The 24,116-nt window shown below is 46.2% G+C and overlaps 2 protein-coding genes across 2 annotated transcripts in view; both read right to left on the minus strand.

Moving 5' to 3' along the window:
- The window catches only part of tenm1 (teneurin transmembrane protein 1), a 196,597-nt gene extending 193,896 nt beyond the window's left edge, over positions 1 to 2,701 (minus strand). The window contains exon 1 of the mRNA XM_076043360.1: positions 1,884 to 2,701. The gene's annotated coding sequence lies outside the window, so the exon portion shown is untranslated. The remainder of the gene's footprint in view (positions 1 to 1,883) is intronic.
- The window catches only part of asb12a (ankyrin repeat and SOCS box-containing 12a), a 321,968-nt gene that overhangs the window by 170,991 nt on the left and 126,861 nt on the right, over positions 1 to 24,116 (minus strand). The window lies entirely within an intron of this gene.

Consider the following 24,116-nt stretch of genomic DNA (forward strand, 5'->3'; position numbering starts at 1 on the left):
CAGCCTCCCCAGCTGCCATGCATCATCCCTGACTGTGGACTGTGTATGTTTGTGCACAACTGTGGGAGGGGGGGGGGGGGGAGACTCAGCAGGGAGAGTTTGTGTGTGTGTATATCTGTGTGTGTGTGTGTGTGTGTGTGTGTGTGTGTGCGTGTGTGCCTGATTGTGATTGTGTATCATCCAACCTCCGCGGACAGCTGCTCTCTATTAATCACAACGAGCGAAGAGAGAGCTGCTTCATTTTTATCATCACTATCAATATGGCGCAGGCAGGGGAAAAAATTGAGCAGGTGAGCCGGTGACGCGGCGGCGGAATATTCAAGAGCACAAAGTTGTTGTGTTGTGGCTCTGGGCTTTTTCGTTCGTCCTTGGCTCTTACAGTAAACGGTGGCGCACAGGTACTCCTAGCAGGGGGAAACAATAGATATGTCAATACGGCTCGCGGGAAGATGCGTAGCGTGGCTGCGGGAGCAGTGCATTAGTTCTGTGCATGAGACCTATCGACGAATCGTAGTGTCTGATTACAGTGCATTTGCATTTTAGAATGTAAGGTATACTTATATAGCCCCTCTAGCAGTCCATACCCCACCACCAACGTGCACGATGGCGGGGGCGGGCGCATCTTTTTGAGGGAGCACAGACAAGACCGATCATCCTGGAACATTCGTTATATTAATGTTATCTATTGAGTTGTTTTGCTCATTCAATTATTTATTCATTGGAGATACGCAGCCGCTGCTTTGCCCCAGCAATTATTAATAATCGACTGTGAGACAGAGAGTGGAGTGAGGTGGTCTAATTGAAATCTATTGGAGCATATCTATTTCGCTGCAATTTTTGTCCCTGCCTTCTCGATAATTATGATTAATCCAAACGCACTGGCTGATGTGAATTTTATTTCACCCTCCTCCCTCTTTCCGAACTGGTTGTTGGATGCCAATATCTCGCAGTTCAATAGGTTCGGCTTAAAAAAAAACCAAAAAGTAAAACGCACAGGCTGCCGGTGGAAGGAGGAAGGGGGGTGGGGGTGGGGGGTGGGGGGGGGGGGGGTGATGCAGAAGTTCACGCATGAGGTGCAAAGCACACAGATGTCGCTCACTTCAGGCTGGTCCCGGCGTGACTGGCGTTGGACCTGTTGTAGCGACGTCTCACCCCGGGGGTTAGGGTTAGGTAAGGAGGTAAGGGGGTTGGGAGTGATGGGGTGAAAGGGGGGCCGGGGGTTGGGGGTGGGGGGGGGGGGTGCCCAGTGACGGCGGGCGACAGAAGGCACACGTCGGTGACATCCATACCACCACCACCACCGTACACACACTGGATCTCCAGTGGCCCTGCTGGCATCATTAAGCCACCTTAGCGCTGATGTTGATGGAGTGGACCGAGGCTGCGAGTGGAGCAAAACAACTCAAGGCTGAGGCGCAGCAGCAGCAGCAGCAGCAAGGGCTGCCTGCCTGCCTGCCTGCCTGCCTGGCTACACGACACAGTTCCCGCCCGTATGTTCGACTGTCAAAACCCCACGTCTGCGTCCCCTTCTGTTTCGTTTAAGGAGGGGGTGGTTGGGTGGGAGGCTTCTTCATTTTCACACACGCTCTGCCCTTCTCTCAATCTGCACCCCACCACCACCACCACCAGCAGCAGCAGCAGCAGCAGCAGCCCTCCACATGAGCACACGCAGACACGCACCGTGGGCCACGCTACCGCCGCACATCCCAACAGCTGATCATAACCGCGTCCCGTTAAACTTGCGCTGTCACATCACCGTCCGCGCGCGCGCGCACATCTACACACACACACACAAACACATACACACGGGGCGGATTACAGTCCAGAACCGCCAGCCCACTAAACCCAGTGAAGGCCAGAAGCGAACGTGAGCGCTTGCTTACCTTGCCGACGTAAAGCCATTCCTTCACTCCGACTCCATCCTATGGAAGGGAAGCCTGCGAAATGCTGGACTGGACTGACTGGTTGGCTGGCGGGCTGACTGGCTGTGGCTCACTGTGTGTGTGTGCAATCCCTCTCGGCACGAACGAAGAGGACTGAAGAAGATGAGGTGGTCCCGCGGAAGAAAGAAAAAAGAAGGGGGAGAAGGAGGAGGGAGGGATCGCGTGGAGGAGACAGTTCTCCCCGTTCGGTGCTGCTGAGGAGGGAGGAGGAAGACGGCGGCGCGGCGGTGGTGCTGATGCTGATGAAGCCCCAGTCTCGAATGCCGACAGAGGACGACGGTGCTGAGTGGGAAGGAGGGGGGGCGGCGGGAGGAAGGGAGGGCGGGAGGACGAGTCTCTGCGGGCGAGGCGAGGCGAGGCAAGGCGAGCCAGCGCCGCCGCGGTGACAGGGAGCCTGGCGAGGCGCGTTTAGCCGCAGTTGAACCCGAGAGGAAGCTGACGGCTGCTGCTGCTCCTGCTTCTGCTGCTGCTGTTGCTGGTGGGAAGCTCGGCGCCGCTATAACAGCGTACCCGGATCGTACCACCGCACCGATGAGAAGGGGGTGTGGCACAGACCGGCGGCTACGGGCACGAACACACGGCCCCGGCTCTCCGCTGCCTCGTCAGGAGGTCGTCTGCCAGGATCACTCATTCAGGTGTTGCCATATGGCTCCGCCGCCGTGGACCCGTACCGGAATGCTGACTCATTAACAAATCACACACCAGATTTAATGGGATTTTAATTATTCTGCACGGCAACCCTGTTTCGCTGCACATTTGCAAATGATAACGGTGTGAGGAACATGAAACACACACACACACACACACACACACACACACGAAAAGTCAAAAACCACCTGAACCGACACCAAAAATAATTACTCACAAGATAGCTCACATATGGTACGACTAACCAAGACAAAATATACTCACATTAAAATAGTGTCTATTTGAAATTCACATTAAAAAAATAATAAAATGAAATAAAATAAACTGTAATGGTGTCGGTAATTAAGCCAGCAAATTAAAAGGGTAGGTCAGTGGGATGATGATGCATGATGTTTTTTTGAAGGGAATGTTCATTAATCGGCTGTCAAATTAAGAAAGAGCTCGATGTCAGTGTCTATTCAAAAGGTGCTGTCGTAGCCAGGAGTGCACTTGCTAGCTAACAAATGCTAACACAGCTGACAAATGCTACTCCTAGCAACCACACGGGAGCCATTGCACGCTTTTTTGCTTACCGAGAGTGAACGCACTTCGTATACTCATGGAGTCAAACTGTTAAATATTTTGTACAGATGTAAACATTTTGGAACTTACTCCCAGTCATGACCAAAAGCAAACACGACCACAAGCACAAATATTGCGAGCTAATGCGAGGCCAACAACAAGCAATGAATTGTGGGACATATCACCCGAATGCACGAGTTGCACTGTTGTCAAACATTCAAATACACCAAGTATATAACTTACCCTAATGTATTCAATAGGTTATTGTTTTTTAAATGTATGAGTCAACACTATTTGTGATTAATCTATAAAGGTACACATTTAACTTTATTGTACATTCTAAGTCATACAACAACGTAAACAAAAGAACCGCACAGTCGGTGAACTAACTGCATCTAGGGTGTGCTTGGTGTTAATAAACATACTGTGTGCTGTTGATTTCTCATTAGGAATATGTATATATATATGAAGATGAGAGCTGTCGTGCCAGTATAATAAGAAGAAGAAGAAGAAAAAAAGGCCCACTATTTACTGTTGTTTACTGTTGTGCACAAAAAATGTATAAAAGCTGACATTAATATATTGCTGTGGTGAGCTTGGCTTAAAAATTATATTCTCCTGGCTTTTTCTTTTTCTTTTGCTCCATTAGTCAAATAATGTATCTAACCCTTGCACTTATTTTCTGTGTGCTGCATATGTTATGTTTCTTACAGCCAGTCTGTACTGTAGCCGGTACAAACAACGTGTGAATGACAGGGGTTCTAATGATGCAGTTTATTATTTCCCTTAAGCATAGCACACACGGGGCTACAAACAACCATTTTGACAGCTGCGTCAGTCTCTGCCTCTCCGCCTGTCTCGTTGTATCCCCAACACGAGTACAGCAGTATCTATCTTTCATCAACAATAGGTTCTGGCACTTTCCATCAATTTCATCACTGGGTCTCTCTGAAGTCCAGCAAATTGCTGTGAGTAGATTTAGATGATTCAAGGGAGCTGTGAAGGGAAGAAAGCCTTTTACTTATTGGTAATAAAATTGTGCTCCACATTGGCATAGATTGCGAGTGAATTTGTCATGTGGATGTGCTCAATATGTGGCTGCCGGGCTGCCTCTTGGACCGGTGGCTGCAGGAAATTGTAATGGATTTTGATCATAGGTCTACAAGCATCCAGGGTTGCTGAGAGTGTCTGCCCATGTTGGAGAGCTTTGTGCTTGTGCAGCGCCACGTTTGCCCACAGAGCCCTAATGGCGGGCACAGTACACCTCCAGTAGCTGGATAACACTCTCTTAAAAGAGCAGCTGCTCCTCTGCTCCACAGATCTCGCTGAGACATCTCTTTGACAACCAGCTCAATGCAGAGGTTTGAAATGTCACAGTTTTTTTTTATTTTTTTTTTACTGTGATTCTTTTTTTTATGATCATGGCCTGTGGAGGAGAGATAATAGATGTGGAGAGGGGAAGAGCACCGGCCTTGATACAAGTTAGACATAGATCGAGCTTATTATTCCCGAAAAAAAAGCCAGGCAAACAGAAGGCGAGAGTTGAATAAAAAGATGAGAGCGGGTTGTTTTTGTTTTTGTGAGACACCCAACGTGGAGCCATGTCACGGTAAGTTAAGTTTGCAGAGCAGACACAGTCAACATTTTATTGGATAACAAACATCATTAGAGCTGTAGATGCTCTACTGCGCTGGTTAGAGTGCATCTCAGACATAATGGCAGTTGTTCTACCTGATGACATCAGATTATAATGCAAATTGCAATAAAATTGCATAACCTAATTAAATAGTTTAAAAAAGAAATGTCAGGGGAAACAAATTGGAAGACCACGAGGCTGTCGACTGATTCAATTATTCCTGCCCTATTTGGAGGATGAGCTGCGGAGTGTATTGGGCGGAATAGGGAGCGGCAATGTGGATTTAGAGGTTGTACTCCGTAAAAGCGTCGTGAGAGCAAAGAGAAAGCTACCGCTGCCACTGTGAATGCTAAAGCGGAGTCTTGTGTGAACAACTCTGATGCCGGAGCCGTCCAGATATCCCCCCTTTTTTCCCAGGTCAGATGTAACTTGTTGGGTGTGTGACTCCTGCAGCTGAGTTGCACATTAAGCAGTGTCACGGTTCGAGGGGCGGCTCCACCTGCGCCCTTAATGCCGCTTCAAGCTTTGAGCAGTGATATAGGATTTATAAGTATCCCGCACCACTTGGTTTCACAGCTGGAGGCAGTTTCCATGAGCAACACTCGGGCCCTCGTACATCCATACGGCAAAGCCGACATAGTTTATCTCCTCTTAACTCCACCTACACTGGGATCAGCTGGCAGGTGATCAATCCTTCCTCAGACATATAAAAGGGAACATTTGCATGCTGTAACTAAAAACCAACAACTGTCCTCTAATCTCTCGCTTCTAGTCCCTGCTCAGCATCCTTTTTTTTCCTTCTGTGTTTCTCGCTTCCTGCAGCCCATATATTCTTCTAAAGACTTCCCTATCCTTCCTTTTTTTCCCCCTCCCACCAACTAATTTCTCTTTCTCCTGCACTGCTTATATCCCTCTGCCTGATTCGTCAGTCCCGAGGGTGATGTTGCTAAAGGGGCTTCTCCTATTCGGTAATGAGGGATCTCGGATCAGTGCTGTCAACAATGCTTACCGGCTGCACAGGCTTTACCGTTTCATTCTGCTTTCGCCGTGGATGCCTGATCTCCAGGGTTAACTCTTCCTCCACCCAGTCAGCCATACAACTTGATTTTCTCACAGCACACCGAGCCTACTATTTATTGAAATCTTTTTTTTTTTCCTTTTAAAGACAAAGCTTTGACCTTTCGGATGCACATGCACCACAACTATAAATTCTCAGAGATTTCATTTCACATTTTCTCCAAGCGAAATTACACCTTCCAGACCCGTGAACCTGCGGTTACGAATCCAGTATTTTCTTTTTAAATTAGTGGGGGGGGGGGGGGTTCAACTGCAGTAGATAGTGCTTGGCTAGTTTTTGGAGAGAGTAAGTGAAGAAAAGTGTTTTTGGAAGTTCTATAAAGGGTGACATAATGTGTCCAAAAAAAAGGGGGGCGGGGGGAATGCACGACAGCAGTCCCAGTGTCTTACCTCTTACAAACCTGTCTTCAGTTCCTCTCCTGACGAAAGAAATAAGCGGAGAAGAGAGGCAAGCACGGAAAGGTATCTATTGATTAAGCTCTAACAGCGAGAGTCGTGATGAGGGAGGGCTGTGAACCAGTTTTGATGTGTTGACAGATGAAACAGCTTTATAACCTCACATCCCTGACACATCCTCCTTCAAGCTGCACCTCACATAATTAGTCGCATCCCTGAAAGGGCATGACATTAATAAAAATCCACAAGAAAATCCACACGCATAAACCGTGCGGGGGATTTTTATTTATTTATTTATTTTGAAGAAAGTGGTATTTTTTAAGCATGAGCAGTGTGACATTGCATGTCAATGTCTCACTACAGAGGACACAGAACGATACAGCGATGGGACGTCATCGCAACCAAAAGGCACATGAGGCAGAAATGGAGACATATCCTTATGCGTCCAGGATTCACAGGGAACTCAGAGCACCCCTCTATCACCTTGAACAATGGAATCAAGTCTTTGTTCTGCACCAGTGGACATCTCTTGCACACACTCTTTGGTCCCCAAACCAAGGGGGAAAAAAAAGAAAGGCTTTTTGCTTTGGACCCCCTAAAATCTAAGGATTGCTCCCTTACGGATCAAAGTGTATGTGCATGTTTCAGGGGGCTTTTGTGTTTAAGTCTGTGTAGTGTTGAGTGCTTCCCTCGGCCTGTGCAAAAAGCCCACAGATACCAAATGCCACCCCAAAGCATGGGCGCTGCTCCTCTCCTCCTTTTATCAGCGTACACTCCTTGCTCCTGCTCGCCTGCTTACCTGTGACGGGAGCGCCTTTCAAACGCACCTCATTGCATTTCAAACGCCGGCGACTCCCACTTCAGTTTGGAAGACTCCCACGCACACGTACGCGCACACAGCTGTCAGCTGCCCGAGCGCTGCGCATCCCCTGGCCTCCTCTCCCACCCCTTCCTGAACTAACTCCTCCACAACCTCGAGTTGTTGAGATAATAATATTTTATGCATTCCGCGGCAGCCCACACACAGATACAGTTTATGAAAGACGCACCAAACCCACTTGCCTGCCAACCTTTGTATGGGCGCGTGTGTGTGCGTGTCTCTCCCTTTCTCCGCCGATGTCTTTTGCCTATATGTGCGCGCAAAACAAAGATACACTTAAATACTTAAATTAATGCAACCAGACAGAACGCGCTGTTTCGCAGGGTCTGACGGATCAATATGCATTATGCTAATGCTCGGTGAAACTTAACGGGCGCGAAAGGCCAGAAGAGTCTCTCGCTTTGGCGCTGGCATCCGGGATCTCGAGAGAATTGAGCGGGTTCTGCCTACACACCTAAGCATTTGTCAGAGCAGGAGAGGACACAGCGCGATAAATTTGCATTTGTTTGAAGTGGCATTATTAATTCATGCGAAAGAGAATTTTTTTTTAAGGGAGGCAGGGTTGGGGGAAGCGGGGAGAGGGTGCGGTCCCCAGTAAGCACCGGGACTGTTTGATCTGGCTGCGTCTCCTTGTTCCTGTTGGGCTTGTGGAAGCTACACTGTTGTCCAAGTTCCTTCATGTGGAGGCAGCCCGTGTTGACTCGGTCCTCCGGGGACAACAGGCCGGTCTCGGTGCGCGGCGGGGCCTATCTTATTTAATCAGCGTGCACGCAGCCAAATGACCAGTCACTATCGCTCGCCGACCACCCGTGGAGTGCTGCTCAGCTCCTCAAACAGGCGAAAGCAAAAGGTCAAACACTGATAATGAGTCGGCGGGAAGGGCCATTCCTAATTAGACACGAATGGAGAAATACGAATGGGAAATTAGGCGCGGCTAAGAGATACATCCATCTGGCGCATCACTCCAGCTGCTCTCGACATTTGCCACACTCATTGTTTTGCCTATCAACAGGTTCTCTTCCGCGGATTCTCGTCTTGGGCGGATACATTCATCTGTGTGTAGTTTTTATTATTATTCTTCGGGTGTTTGATTGTTTGGTTTAACGACCAGACGGTTGCATTTGCCTCATATGTGTGCGTGTGTGGCGCCGGTTGCGCGCCTGGCACAGCCGCTGCCCCCTCTGGAACAGGGGAGCTGCGGCGTGACAAATATACTGGCGCAACATTATCAGCAGCAGCACAAACACAGGTTGGCAGAAGCCCAGCTGTTAATAGGGATCTTTGTTTGTTTATGCGTGTGGTTTCTGTGTACGTGTGTGTGTCTGTGTGTGTGTGTGTGTGTGTGTGTGTGTGACATTGTGGGCTTGGAGTCAAGACAGACGAAGGGTATTGTCAAGGAGGAAGGTTTCCCCCTCAGGGACCAGGGTAATTACACGAGAGCAGAGGCAAGATAAAAAAATAATAATATTAATGGTATTACTGGTCAGCGGGGTGCCGTCCCTGGGGGAAGCTGCAGACACATATCAAGCATGTTTTATGGTAATACGGCCAACTTGGACCCACCGTAGAACAAATATGATAAACAGTAACCTTCTTTCTTTCTCGTGCCTCGTCGAAAAAAATAAAAACAAACAAACAAACAAACAAACAGTCGGTCCATACCGGGCCAGAGAGAAGTATCCAATCTCTCAAGCAGAGGGCTCGGAGTCAAGCCCTCTGGTTCAACCACTGACAGTAAGCATTTACCTTGCTTAAGTGTCCATGAGCATTCTACTTAATCCCCAGCAGCTGCTGGAGGGGAGCTGCTGGAGGGGAGCTGCTGGAGGGGAGCTGCTGTAGCGGCGCAACGCGCTGTCTGTCGGCGCAAAGCGAGGTGAGGCGAGAGGGGGGGTGGGAGGGAGTGGAGCTCCTGACAGCTCTGTCCGTGGTGCTGAAATCCACGTCTGCAGCTGCAGCTACCCGCACAGGCTCCACAAAAACAAAAGAACGCCTCCCGGTGCAAACAAACCCTCTTTCGGTAGGATAAAGTCCACAAATAAAAGCGCGCTCATCGATAACGGCACGCTCGGTGAATTCACTTGCGTTTGAACGAGTGCTAACGGACGCTGTCCTCCCATGATGCACTGCCACACGAATGGAAATGGCAAGGCCGTTTGAAGCCGGAGACAGATTAGCACAATTTGTGTATATGGCTCCGAGTGGGAAACACTCAGGGAAACAACATTTGGTTGTGTTTGCTCACGACCAAGAGTTGAACCATGGAACAAATCTCAGCTGTTGCCCTCTCAGCTTTGACAGTTTTTATCACTTTTTTGTTGTTGTCTCAATATAAAAAGAAACCGTATTTTGTCGAAGTGTGTGTGTGTGTGTGTGTGTGTGTGTGCGTCGTTGCTGTGAACACCTTTCTAATGTTGGAAGTCATTGTAGGTCTTGTCTAAAGTTAAGTTTAAACCAGCGACTTTTATATGATCTTGCAAGCCACCATCAAAACACTGTTCCAATGTGTCGTTGTAAATTCTCTGCGATGCGCTGTGTTGACATCCCGAGCCGTCAAATTTCAGTGATTTGTTGTGAGTTTTCATTTTATTTTCCCAGTCCCACCAGCTACCCTTTGGCTTCCCCGTCGCACAATGGAGCCTTTGCAGTGACAGCCGAAGCTGTTTTTCCCCCTGCGCGTGTTGACATGGCTTTGCATTTTAGAAGCATCCTAGAATCACACCCTTTTTTCCCCCTGCTGCTTGGCAAGTAAAGATACATAGAAAGTCAAGCCACACAAAGCTGTTGGAATCAGAGGAGTCAGAACTTGCAAGGTCACGAAATGCAGACAGTTTTTAAAAAATAAAAATCAAAAAATAGATAAATGAAAAATGCTTCTTCGTTTCCCCAGAAGTACATTGCATTCTTTCATTTAGTAGAAGCAACCAAAAAAAAAAAAAAGCTAGTCACAAAAGAAGAGAGGAGTGCAAATATAAACACTGTTGATCAGCCAACCACCTGGATGTCAGAGTGAGCAGAGTCTGAAAATGTGCTAGTTTAAAGAGTGAAGGATGGACGGCAAAGCAGGCCATGCTTCACAGACCTACAGCCGAGGACTGGGTAACTTTAATCAAGGTTGCGGTTCCAGAACTGTTTGTTGAGGATGTTGTTGTTCTTGCCAAATACACCTCACTACTATTTTTATATCAGTAACGGTTGGCCAGACTTTATGAACTTTCTGGAAATTAACACTCTATATCTGTCTTGGGTTTGCTCCCATAGAAGGGTACCGTGATGAGGTATTTGTTTTTTTCTCGTCCCGCTTTTTTTCTCAGGAAGTTTCATCAAAAATAAAACGAACTACTCCTGTTTTTCAGTCTGTCCATTCTGACCTCTGACCCCTGACATCAACAACAAAGGACTCTTCCATTCAAACCTAGTGACCATTGGATATTTTCACTTTTGGAGCCATTCTCTGTAAACCCTATCGGGACAATGTGTATGCAAATCCCCCAAACACTCAGACCTGACAACAACAACAACAACAACAACAACTATGTTCATCGTTTTCAAAATCACTCAACTCCCCTTCCGTCCTCATGCTGATGCTCACTTTCATCTTCAGCCTAAACGCACTGAGCTGCTGTCACGTGACTGGCTGATTAGCTCTATGTGTTAACAAGCAGTTGGACATTTTACCTAATGAAGTGGCCATTGAGTGTGATGATGTATTTACCCCTAAGGCCAAGCAGCTTCACTCAACTCAATGGATGTTCATAAACGTTTGTGATATTTCACTGTCAATCCAAGGGAGTTCAAATCATCACTTTTTTTTTTTTCATAAAAACTGCCTCATTAACGACTGACAGTTTTAAGAACTCTGTTAAAGTCTTCTGACACCGATGTGAACGGATTTAAACTGAAGGCACATTTATCCCCCCCCCCCGATGTCGAAGGCTTCTTTGAGATTCAAGGTGCCGCGTCTGCTCACGGACACCCAAAGAGCTGAGCTTGCTCTGAGAATAACGCCGCTGGATGGAGACGTGCCACATCGAGTGTGACACGTGTGACATTGTGTTAAAGGGGCCCAGACACTGAGTTAAATTAGATAAATGGCTCTTAAAACGTCATGATTCAGTGATGTAAATGAAAAGAGAAGGTGTGACGGGGACAGTTGAGGTTACCCTGGACCTGTTATCTCCTCTGAAAAATTTGTCTTGGCTCTCAGAATTGCCAATTTCATGTAAAGGGGATTTTCAGCCATATCAGATGGGCCACTGGTCTTAAAAAGAAACTCTGTGACTCCAACATAAATTTGTCCGTGGACTTTTTCTTTTCCTTTTTTTTCCCCAAGGGATTAAATTCTTCAAGCAGATTAAAAGAGTATTGACCAAAAAGTCAAAAATTTTGCCTCAGCAGTTTAATAAAATTCAAGCCGCGCTTGGATGTCTGAGACACAATCTCGCTCTGTTCTTTTTGCACCCAAATTGTATTTTATTGTATCAAAATGAGTCTTCAGCCGTGACTCCCCTTGGCTCCAAATTACTCTGAGGAAGTGTGCTGAACGTGAATGGGTTAGAGAACAACACCATTGTGACACATCACCGTGGCTCTGAATAATCACGTTCCTCCTGCTCACAAAGGCCCACAGACTGGAGAGTTTTTCGTCCCTTTTATCTCCCTTTTTAAAAACTCTTTGTAGAGTGGATATTTGTTTTTATAAAAATAGCATGCGTTTGTGCCATCATCTTACTTTCTTTGCAACGTGAGCCAAGACAGTCTGAGTCACTCAATACATCCCTGACAGCTCATTTAATTTTTTTCCTCCAATATACTTTTCTCAGAGAAGCGATCCAATAAAAGTTCCATAAATTTACATGTGTTCTTTTCTTTAATATATTGTCTCTCGGCTGCGAAATGTTTCTGACGTCAGTTCTGCTCCGCCCTTATAAGTTTGAGATCAAGTTATGTATATATATATATATATATATATTTTTTTTTTAAAGTGGCTTTTTAAAAAAAAATCAAATAAAAGTGTGTCATGTTGAAAATAACAGCGGGTGATGTTTTATTTATGGATGGCTCGGCGCTGCGGTACAAAGAAGCCTGTAGCTTCATGCCAGGTTTGATCAGAACAAAAAGTGACAGGGCAGGTCCAGCCAGTCAGCGTCCACATGTTGGTGTGTGTGTGTGTGTGTGTGGGCAAGTCAACTTCAAAAATGCATCAATTGGTAATGTGCTGGAGCGAAGGATTTAGAAGAACCTGTCCGTGCAGCAAACATCAGTTTGATCCAGGGGCCCCTGAATGAATGCAGAGCGGCGACAGAGGACACGTCAGCGGTGAAGGTGGCGAGACGCAGCAGGCTTCCTGGTGCGCCTCCGCACACAGGCTGTGACTACAATAAAAATGAAAAAGCCGAATGAAATCCCTGGGGGATCCGGGGCAGTGACAGACCAAACACATGCGTCCACAGCTCCGGCAACAGCGGCTCCGTCACTCTGAGTTAGCCTCGTTAAAATCACCCCCGCCAAATTTCTCTGAGAGGAGACAGATTTTTCTGCCTGACATGTGATGCGCAAGCTAATTAAGACGCTGACATTATTAAAGCCGAGAGCGACTGCCGCATGTTTTTATTAATTCGCCGCCTGACCTTTTCCCCGGGATTCAAGCTAACACCTGATATCTTTACAATTACTGTATCACTTCTCGCTAACAGGGGAAGTGAGAAGGGAAGAGATGAAAACATAAATTCAGCTTTTAATTTTTTTTTTTTTTGTCCTCTGTCCTTACCCTTTGCTGACCGTGAGTGCGGCGCAATTAGGATTCAGTCAGCGAGCGCACAGACACGGGCGCAGACATACGTGTGGGCATTTTTGAGTGTGTTGAAAGGGTTCGATAAGGAGTCGAGATGAAGATGGGATTTCCAATCAGATGATTGGCACATCTCCGGGACGAGTGAAACCAGATTAAATTGAAAGCAAATGAAATATGACATTTATGCAAATACAAAAAAAAAAAAGTCATTTGCCAAGCCATCTTCACGGTTTACTGTTTTGAGTTTGATGGGCACAGTCTGTCAATATTAAAGGAATGAAAATATTCATTGACTGTATAAAAAAACAACAACAATAACAAAAAAAGCATCCACACTATTACACAACACAAGGCCTGCAGCGATACATTTATGAAGCGATGGGACTTAAAGGACGATGATGACAAACAATGCTTCTGGGATCCAAATCTCCTCTTCAGTCCCGTGACTTTGCCTTTAGCCAAACGTCGTGCAAATTAGAGTTCATTGCCAGGTGTTGGGTGGGTGGGGGAAGTGGGGGGAGTGGGGGGGTTCGTCATCTGGAGATTCTATCACCACAGCGCAGAGATGGTAGCTTCTCAAAAGTTCCAATTTATTTTAAATATCTAAAACTTAAAAGGAAGCTGAGAAGGGGAAAAGAAAAGATTCATTTTTATTAATGTGGCTATACGCTTGATTAAAATGGAAGCAAATATTCTGACGCTGTTGTTCACAAGGTGGGGGCAAAACTGCGGCAAAAAATGCAGACGTCATGTGACCTTTTAGTTAGGGGTCAAAGTGTGTCAGAGAGATGACGGAGGCTGATGACGAGGACTGTTGAAGTATAAGGTGCCATTGAACCAGAACATATTGATGGACACTGGTGCAAAAACCTGTGTTTGTGATTTTTGCAGTTGATCATCCAATTGGAAAACAAAGACGTTATGCAATAAAGTACTGAAACCATGCACGATTCAAAAGTTCCGAGAAAATCGACTTCGCCTGCAAAGTGCATTTGAGGTGGATCCTGAAATTTCATCCGAAAGCCAAATATCTCTTTCTTTTCTCACATATACTAGTTGATATCAAGTAGGCATCTGTTTGCTTTAAACAAGACTCCACTTATTGTCCATTTGCCTCCATCTACTTCTATCCCTCACATCAGCAGGAGGCCTCAGGCTGGCTACACACTCTGTGGTTTTTCTGACATCGCAGATGAAAAATAGGCGGTGACAAAAAAAAAAAAAAAAGAAAAACGTGGCAAAATCTCTGAAACTGTGCTCCCAAATTTTACTGCGAGAGAGGCTGCAATGAAATTCCGAGCGTCGGAAACTTGGGCCGATCGTCTGACGGCGTGAGCGCCGCTGCAACCTGTGTCAACCAGCCAGCAGATAAAAGTGACAGTGATGACATTTTATTCTTCGCCTCATGTTTAATTTCTTTGTGTACAGTACATCATCGGCCGTGATTCACTTGGCATTTTCACTGTGCAATCTGCACACGGCGAACTTGATGCCGTACCCACTCATTTTAATGTCACACACAGCGCTGTGTGTCGAGAATTTATAAGATTTCAGAAAGTGCATTTGCCGGCCTTGGTCCTTTTTGTACTTTGGTCCGAATAATCTTTGCAGACGTTCATCTTTTATTAAAAACGAATCACTAAAGAATGCATTTGGGGGTTTTCTTGGGTTACTTAAATCATATATTACCATATTTCTGGTCAAGATGGCACCGCAGACGGCCGCCTCACTATTTCTCTCTGCTCTATGGACCATCATTTGCGCTTTTCTTCTCCTTTCGTTCAACATTCCACTTTTGAATATAAAGTTTTAAATGTTTACATATCTATATATGTATATATATATATATATATATATATATATATATATATACATACATATATATAAATATATGTATTTATTTAATTTTCCTTGCCTTTCCAGTGTGAAATTGTGAGTGTTTGTATGTTTGAATGTTTACACACACCTGGCAGTAAAATCTGATCGTGATCTTGATTCTCATACAGCCTTTTCACACATCAATGTTCACAATCAGAGAAAATCAGGTGTAAAAAAAAATTCTCACAGCAACAAAGATGTGGATGTTGTGATCATTGACAACCGGGTTCCATTTAGCTCTCCAGTTTCAGATCATGATATAATGCTCACAGAGGCGCAGTGTCACGCTGTCACAGCTGCCTGGGACGATTTAATCGAATGGATCGGCCGCCAAAGAGAAGGTTCACCTGAAAGGCCAAAATCCATATTCCCTCTTATCAGTAGTGGGTTTGTCCATCTTGACTGGATCTGTGTGAGCCCTCTCTCCAAGCATAATGGAACAAAATGGCACTTCACATTTGGTGTTTCAGCAATTAAAAGAAAGGGGGAAAAGAGCATTTTTGAAAACCTCGACAGCTGTGGCTCTTTGTGGAAATGATGACCTGCTGTTGCCAAATGGTTTGCTGGGATCACTTCCATGGAAGTTGCACCATATAACTCTTCAAAAGGAAACGCGCGGGCTGCTGTCCTCCCACGTTAGGCTCTAACTGTATCTCCCTTTTTGTCAGCAATATTAATCATTTTATTTTTTAATATTGTCTTCCTGCATGTTGAAGAAGAAGTAGTGTTAGTTTGAAACACAAAAGCCGCCCCAGAAAAAAAAAACCGTATGGCTCCATAAACGTAGTTTTTTTCATCACTTTGTTGTTTTAAGCTTTTCTTGACTCTGTTCTATTGTCTGAATGCTCATAAACTTGAAGGGCTGATAGGGTCTCTCCATTTCAAGAAACATTGTCGTTTGAAGGCGTCACTGGTATGCTTGCTGTTTTCCTTGTCAAGGTCAACGAAGATAAAAACACCCGGTCGGTTACTGTGACTGGGATTTCTAAAGAAAAAATGGTGGTTTTTTTTTTTTTTTTTTTTTGAATGAGTCGTTCTCATGTGTCATCCTATGTCGTCTTTTCTTGTCCAGTCAGTGGCCTGCACTCTGTTGATGTCACATTTCTGGCTCAACTTGGAACCTCGGTCGAGTGGCCACCAAAATAGTGCCTGGTACCAGGTCTAATATTGTCTCTGCAAAATTACACATTCTCCCATCTGTCGCTAGAAAGTGTAACTGGCAGTAAAAATTGTGATTTGGTCTGGTTTGAATATCAATTTTGTCCAATTATTCATTCTAAGTTTGTTTTGTTTGTGTTTGTAAAGAACCTACTTTTTTGCAGATTCTTACCAGGGTAGGAACAAAACACAAAGGACTTAGGAAAAGCTTCATCCCTTGTGTCACAACAACATTTACAAGAAATCAGTTGAGACATGCAATGTATTCGCAACCTGGTGACAGTATTCAGGGACATTTACATCTCCATCACCATCCTGAAGTTTGGCAGCGTTTTGAAAGATGGGCGGAAGCCAACGGCACTCTCACAGTCAGTAAACACGATAGCGATGGATTAAAAGAAAACAAAAAAAAACAGGCATATTGTTGAGAGGAGGGACGAAATGTCACTAAGCTTCACGTTTGGAACCGGCAGAAGATTTCAAGATGGTTGGGTGGAGCCAAGAAACGCTGCGCTGACATATTCAGGACCCGGGACGAGAGGTTCGTGCACTTGACCCGTTAAATATGCAACAAATGGAAAAATGCAAAAAGAGGACAAGAGAGACACTGACATCAGAGGCAAGTCTCCCGTTTTAATGTCAGGGAAATCCTGAGGATATAAACCCTTGTTTAATGTTGGTTTACTAATACTCTCAATGTTCTATGCAACCAGATTTATATAGAACTTGTATAAGCAAATCATTTTTTTCCCCCTCAGTTCTTCTTGATTACAACACACTTGCAGATGATATCTGTCCTTGTTATCATCACCACGGCCAACCATTGTATAATCAGACCGCACGATGGGCTATTTTTTTTTTCTCACCATCTGTGTTTCCTGATTGATGCCAGGTGATTGGATGGGCACTAATCACATCCTTTGTCAGCAGAACTACAAAAAGGAAGCATCAGAGCTGAAAGACACCAACTGGCAGTTCCATCCAGTGGAATGGATAGTGTCTGGACCTCAGGGGTCAAACAAAGTGGTGGTAAAACTGGGTCACGGCCATTTATTCCTCTTATGATTTTTTTTCTTCCCCCCTTTGAAAATGGCTCAACTGGTCAGCATCAACAATGGCAGAATATGAAACACTGGCCATATGGCAAGAGAAAGCCGGTTATGAAACACAATGAGTCACTTGGTAGAACCACAAAAATAGCCAAGATTGGTAGTTTGACCCTTTTTATTTTTGTCAACTGGCTGAATAAAAGCGAAGATTTTGAATTTTTTTCACAATGCTCTGTTCCGTAAGAGACTTGAATGCAAAGCACAGAAGAGCATCCATTCACTGGGCGCGATCAAGAGCAACGTTTCTGAGGGTTTTGACCGCCTGTTTCAATGATGAAATAATAATAAAAAAAAAAATCTATACACATCATACGCCTACGCAAAAAAGACAACAACAAAAAAACATACATTCGATCTGTGTGAAGAGAGAATGAAACAGAGAAACAGTGCCGACGGTTCACTGCTGATCTGCCCCGGTGAAATCGCGCTACTGTGTGTAGCAAAAGAGAGCCGTGAAGCGCTCAGAGCACCAGAGGTCCCTGCACCACAGAGAGCTGCTTTGCAGGCAACCAAAGGCATAACTGCAGGCGGCTACATCACACATCCATATGTGTCCGGAGCCGGCGTAAGATCATCATCATCATCATCGTCGAGAGCTCTGAACCACCGGTGGTGTTCTGAAAGATCCAAAGAGTTTGAGGCGTTGGTTCCCCGCGGAACGCCGGCACTTTTCTCTTCAACCAAAAAAAAAAAAAAGAATGTTGCGTTACCATGAAAGCTCGGCTTTGTCTGCTGGAGGTTTCCCGTTGCACCTCGGAGATATCTGTCAAGTGGCGTCGAAGCTGCTGTCTGTTTTAAGCTCGGCGGTCATCTTTACCGACAGTTCAACCCTGGGAACCACATCCAGGTGGGAACCGGCGGGAACAGGCCGCAAACAGCCTCTGTGCTTGGGCTAAATAGTCTGGCTTTAGCATTTGGCATTCAGAAAAATTTTAACATTTGAATGAGGCCGGGTCCCTGGCGAAAGAAACTGACAATTCTTTCCTTTTTATTCACAAATTATTTCTGTGCACCTGCGGCTGGGCTGAGATTATTGCCATGACAAGGATCCCAGTAAGCCTTTCTCTTCAATTTCCACAGAGAGAATACATTTAAAAATAAAAATGATAATAAAAGTGAATTCCATTTTCGACAATATTGTTTTCTACAGTGAAAAAAAAAACAACTCAATGTTTGGCATGGGGGGCTTATCAATTTTTTCTTGGTGTGAAAGGAAATGGATAATTTAAAAATAGTCTCAAATTGTAGGAGTCAAGCGGCAGTGTGTGTGTGTGTCACCATTACTGGTTAAATCTGTCTGTTAAATCATCAACTGTAGAAGAGGCCTGTGGCTAATGGTTATCGCTCATCATTTCCCGCGTTTGTTTTCCATAGGAACAAAGCTACCTGGTATCATTAGCATGTTGTGCCATCACATGCTAATGCTGTGATGGGTGTAGCACTTCTTTGTTTCTATCTAAGCAAACGCAGCACAGATCAAAGTCAAGCTTGTTGTTTTAAAGTGGCTGTCAAGTTCATTGAACAGGAAAGCGCAACTCCTCCAGCTCAAGCATCGGAAAGCTAACCCTCATCCAACAAGTCTATCATGATTTTATCCCACCAACAAAGAAAAACTAAAGTTTATCAAACAAACTTTGCATAAATTTGCATCTTCAGAAAATGAAGTCAGACGTTTTCCACCCAACTGTGCACAGGGGCTTTACTTCTTTTCTTTTGCTTTGGTTTCCTCTGTAAACCATATATGTCGCAATGGTTACAATGCCGTAAATCCCAATGCCATAAACAATAGACGTTTGACATTATACCGTGATATTTTTGTGCAATAACATGACTCCTTTCATATCATCTCGGCATACAAACTTGTCACGCCATTAAACGCTCGTTTCTGTTGGGGGAAAAAATTGAAAACTGGTGTTTGAACAGATGAACAGTGTGGAAAACGGATTATTGGAATATGGCAGATTTACACAATTTGATTAAAATCTACTTGCGTGCGAGGGATGAGACGTGGTTGTTATTAAACCAAATAATCCGTGCCAAGTGTGTGTGTGTGTGTGTGTGTGTGTGTGTGTTGCCACTCGTCTATTTTTGTTGCCATAGTGTGACAACAACACGCTTCCATGCACAACGGTGGTCGTGTTTGTGCTGCGCTCGAGTCAACTTTGCACAGCCGCAACCGGAGCTGCTGAAGCATTTCACCCACAGCTTAACTGCTAAATGCTAAATTCTGAAATTCTGCTTTATGTACTGATCACATGACCAGGCTGTATCACGCTGGAAAAAGCTGTCAGATTCAGAAAAACAGTGGGAAATTAATGTCTATGTAGACTCAGCGAGGGTTCATCAAAGATATCATGGAGAATTTTGCACCCAGTAAGAACTGAACTCTGCAGAGATGTAATTCCTATGTTGCCAACCCAATTCAGACACATAAGTTTTACGAGTCATAAAATATGTATTTCAGCCCTCAGGCTCAGAAATAATCCAGTGAATAAAGCAACAAACATCCCAATGATGTTTACAGTTTGACTTTGAACAATCAAAACCAGGCACAGTCAACGTTTCCTGGAGCGGTTCTTCTTCTTCTTCTTCTTCCTAAACATCTTCATCAGGGCTTTCATTTTTATTCCTATCAGGCTCTGAAAAAACAGAGCAAAAAAGAAGAAGAGAGTGTTACAATTCCAGCAACCCGGGAGTCTAAAACCTGAAAATGAGAACAAAGCGGAGCGGGGAGCTTTTATTCCTGTTCAAACAGGGTCAACAAAAACACTTTCAACCCCATTCCCTCTGTTTCCTTTGATAATGACATTTGCAAACTTTGACGAGCGAGGTCAAACTATATGAGATGAGTCTCACCCGCCCGCTTGTTGATTCTGCGCTAATGTCTCGACGAGTCACGGCGCTCCCGCTGAATTTACCCCCGCGGAGGAGACTTGTTGACTTTAATTAACAACCACTTTAAAACCGCCTCTCTCTTCTCTCTCCCCCTCTCTCTCTTTTTTTTTTTTTTGCATTTGAGGCACGTCGCTGAGCGTCGGAAAAACCGATGACATCCGCCGTAAGCTCACTGTAAGCTCAGATTCCTCCTCCGGCATTAACTGACTTGGCATGTGAAGGCGTTTCCAAAGGGATCAAAAGTGCCGATGGACGCTGTGCATTAATTCTCCCGGCGCTCTGTGAACGTTTGGCTCCGACGGAGGAGAGAGAGAGAGAGAGAGAGAGAGAGAGAGAGAGAGAGAGAGAACAAGAGTCAGTGTTTGGCCTCTTAATGGAAGGGAAGGTGAAAACTGGGCAGCTCGCTGGCGTCACGGTTTACAACATAAACCCAACAATTAGCGGCGCAACTCGCAGTCCCCAGCGTCCCGCCGTGTTAATAGTCTTGGTCAGCTTCCAGTATTCCATTACAGGATAATTGGACAGCAACGGTGGGCCGGTCGCCGAGACACCGTGCCCCACCACCACCACCACCACCACCAACCCCTCCCTCCCGCCCTCCGCCCCCTGCTCTTGCCAAGGGAGAGGTGAAAGCCTTATTGATCCCCGCGTCTGAATCCCTGATCAATCACCCCAAATCAGCCCCCGGGGATGAGAGGGTAGGGCGGCGGCGGTGGTGCAGGTGGCAACGGATATCCCTCCGACTTGGTGCGTATTAATCACAGCAGGCGCCGAGACCGGAGCGGCATTGCAAGCGTCTAGCCGCGGTTTTTCTCCATCCTGTCTGGCTAAGAGGGGGAAGATTTCGAGGAAAACTCACTCGGGGTGCGAGCGGTTGAATCTGTGCGTGTGGGGCTTTCTGTTTTTGGGTTGGGAGGCTCTCCAGGTGACATCACAGGCAGGTCAGCCTTCTGTGGCTCCCTGTAATTGAGTTAAATAAATGATTACGTTTCCAGTGGCGGCGGCGGCGGCCTTCAGCTTTATGCCTGGCTAGAGCCACCACTGATTTAATTAATTTTTAATTAGGAGGGAAAATTGCGAGCCCATTCCGCCGAGACCTTTAAGACATCTGTGCATTAGAGATAACATTCTTAAATACCCCGAGCCTCCCGACAGCAGGAGCTTTTTGGAGGGGCCAGTGGCGGTGGCGGCGGCAGCGGAGGGGCCACGCGAGGAAAAGGAGGGATGCGGAAAAAGTGAAGGAGGTAAAGAAGGAGGAAGAAGGGAGGCTTCCAAGCGGCATGCCCGGATTGAGTTTGTTGATCTTTAGAGCGAACGTCACCGAGGCGTAGTGAGCTTAGGAACCCCGAGACTGGAAGAAGATTTTGCTCCGTCCATCAGTCGCGTGCTTTTTCTTTTCATTTCTTTTTTTTTTTTTTGAAAGTCTGGCTGTTCCAGAGCGGCTTTAATTGAGTGATTGGCTGAACTTTCCCTCCTCCTGTCACCCTCCAACAGGCAGCATACCATTAATTTATACACACAGACTCACACACTCTCTCGCACACCCCCAACCTTGATGAATATGGAGCGCATTCTTATTTTGCTGCTCGCCGTCTATAATCCCTCACACGCTGCTCGCTGCGCTGCACCGTGGAGCTCCCGCCCGGCTGCCGCAGCTCCCCGGACTTGACGTATGGCGCTGGCGCTGCGCTCGGATGTCGCGCTCGGATGTTCAACAGCCTGCTGGAGAAATGTTTTACAGCCCTGGCGAGCGGTCGCGTTGTCACAACGTGTTCGATATCACAACACATGAGGTGGGGGCGGCGGCTGGGGGGGGGGGGGGGGATTTACCGCCGCCCTCGCAGCACTTTCCATTCATTGCACTTTATGGCTGAGGGGGAAAGCGACCGCACATTGATCCGGGGGGCAAATAATACTTTTTATTATCGGACATTAGGCGAGCTCGGCCGCCGTAATCAGATTTATTTCTTGTCCGGCATCCGGCTTGAACGGCGCCGCGCGCTTGAAACAGATAAAGGCGGGAGGAAATTCGGGGGGGCCCCCGATCGTCGGAGCGATAACACCAGCGAAGAAGACTTTATCAGGCGGTGGCGGCGGCGCGTGCTGTTCAGGTTTGTCCTGCCCGAGGAGGGAAAAAAAACAAACAGTTGTCCTTCTGGAGGGCGATAGCGATTGACACGTTTCTTGAGCCGAGCAGGAGGAGTTGGGGGGGGTGGGGAGTGAAGGTGGGGTGACTCACATTTCATGTCGGCCTCACGGAAAAAAAAAAAACAAAAAAAAAACCCCAGCCATTCGTTTTGCTTACAGGACAGCTGGAATTGCCTCGCGTGGTGATAATGGAGCCGCCGCTATCAGTCGGCAGCAGCGAGATTGAGGGAAATTGTGACGATCAATTCAAACTTGATGAATTCCTCCGGATGGTGTTGATCACCGCCGGCTCCATTTTTTTTTTTTTTTTTTTTTTTTTTTAATTGTTTTCGCTTGGCAGTTTGAGTCGTTCATTGCGGCCCTTTTTTTTTTTTTGTCACGTTAGCAAATGTGTTCTCTCTTTTTTTATTTTGTGAATGGAGGGTTTTATTGGAAGAGCTGACGGCAGCGCGTGGAAGTGGCTAATTCGGCCGCCGTCCAGGAGGCTGCGGCATGTGCGAGAAAAGACCCCGCCCCTGGCATTTAATCTCAGCCTGTCACATCCACTCTGCCTCCCCGCCCGGCGCCGCAGGAACACTCGGGGTGCCGCACGGCTGAGGGGACACCTAAACGCATCGCTGTAATTTTCTCTCTGCGTGATTTGCGGCGATATGCCTCTCGCATGACACAGGCCCGACGCTCCCCGCAAGCTGAACCCTGTTCCCACCCCTCCCCCCACCGCCGACCGCCGCCATCACCACCCGAGATGTAATGGATGGCGCACGCGACGTGCGGGCGCGGCCACGCGCAATTTGTCGTGCATGCGCAGGGGCGGGACGCCGGAAAAGAGAAATGAGGCTCGGCGACGGGCAGGAAATCAGTAATAATTGGACTAAAGCAAAGCAACGACTGTGACTCAACGATTATTTATCACCCGGCATTGTGTTTGCCGAGTGACAAACTTGTAAATTAAATTGTCCTCTATTGATCTACCGCCGTATCAATGGGACGCAGAGTGAAGACAACGAGAAAAAAACAACTGCAAGGACAAAAACTGCGTCAAACCCCCTCAGCCCGCCCACCCAGGAGGAACAATGAGCTGATGAGGCGACATAAATAGCTGCTTGTTTGACAAATTTTGTACGTGAAGGGCAGAAATTCAAAAAGACTGATTAACCAATTTACAAATTACAGTGTCTATTGGGGCGGAATTGTAAGACGGTGATGTTAAAGGTCCGACTGTATGAAAAAAATCCCCTTCTCCCTCTTGCTTGTCAAGGGGGATGTGCTCCACTTTTTCGAAAAGTTGTGCGCTAAAAGCCCACATTTGCGGCGCTGAGCCCTCTGCGCTGTCGTGAACGCCTGGCTGATCAGCGGCCCGCCCTGCCAGGTGTTCCAACCGGCCTTGGAGAGCAGTCTTTGGCCACGTTGGCCCATCTTGTCACGTGGAAGATGCAGCAGAGCGTCAGTTTCAGCACGACTCCGAAAACCGGGAAGAGGGTTAAATATATTGTGATCTGAAGAGATTATTTTATATATATAATTATTAATTATAATTAATCTGGTGAGACTGCTGCACTGGAATCTGAAAATCCAACAAAAATAATGAATGGAACTGGAAAATGTGACCTTTAAGACAGTCTTGACATGGTGTTAACTTGGCTTGAATTAAATGTAAAGTGACTTAACTGTAGGATGACACGATGCGCGGGCTTTCAAAGCATATACTAACCAACCGCCAGATTTAGAGTCATGATGCTCTCTCATTCCGGAAGAGATCAATAATGTATTAACAACATGTTTTAAAATAAGAAAAAAATGTCTCCTACACAAGCTCGTTATACACTACGGCTCTAATTTAGGTCTTGGTGCGACTCATCGCAGCGCTAGCATGGCTCGTCTCCCAGCCCCTCTGCTATAGGCGCCTACATTCACACACACACACACACACACACACACACACACACACACACACACACACACCAAGAGTGGTGGGTGGACCTAAAGCGGTCACTAC

This window comes from Nelusetta ayraudi, unplaced genomic scaffold, assembly GCF_046127955.1.
Source record: "Nelusetta ayraudi isolate G7.1 ecotype Tasmania unplaced genomic scaffold, CSIRO-AGI_Nayr_v1 ptg000075l, whole genome shotgun sequence".
In the NCBI taxonomy this organism is placed as follows: Eukaryota; Metazoa; Chordata; class Actinopteri; order Tetraodontiformes; family Monacanthidae; genus Nelusetta; species Nelusetta ayraudi.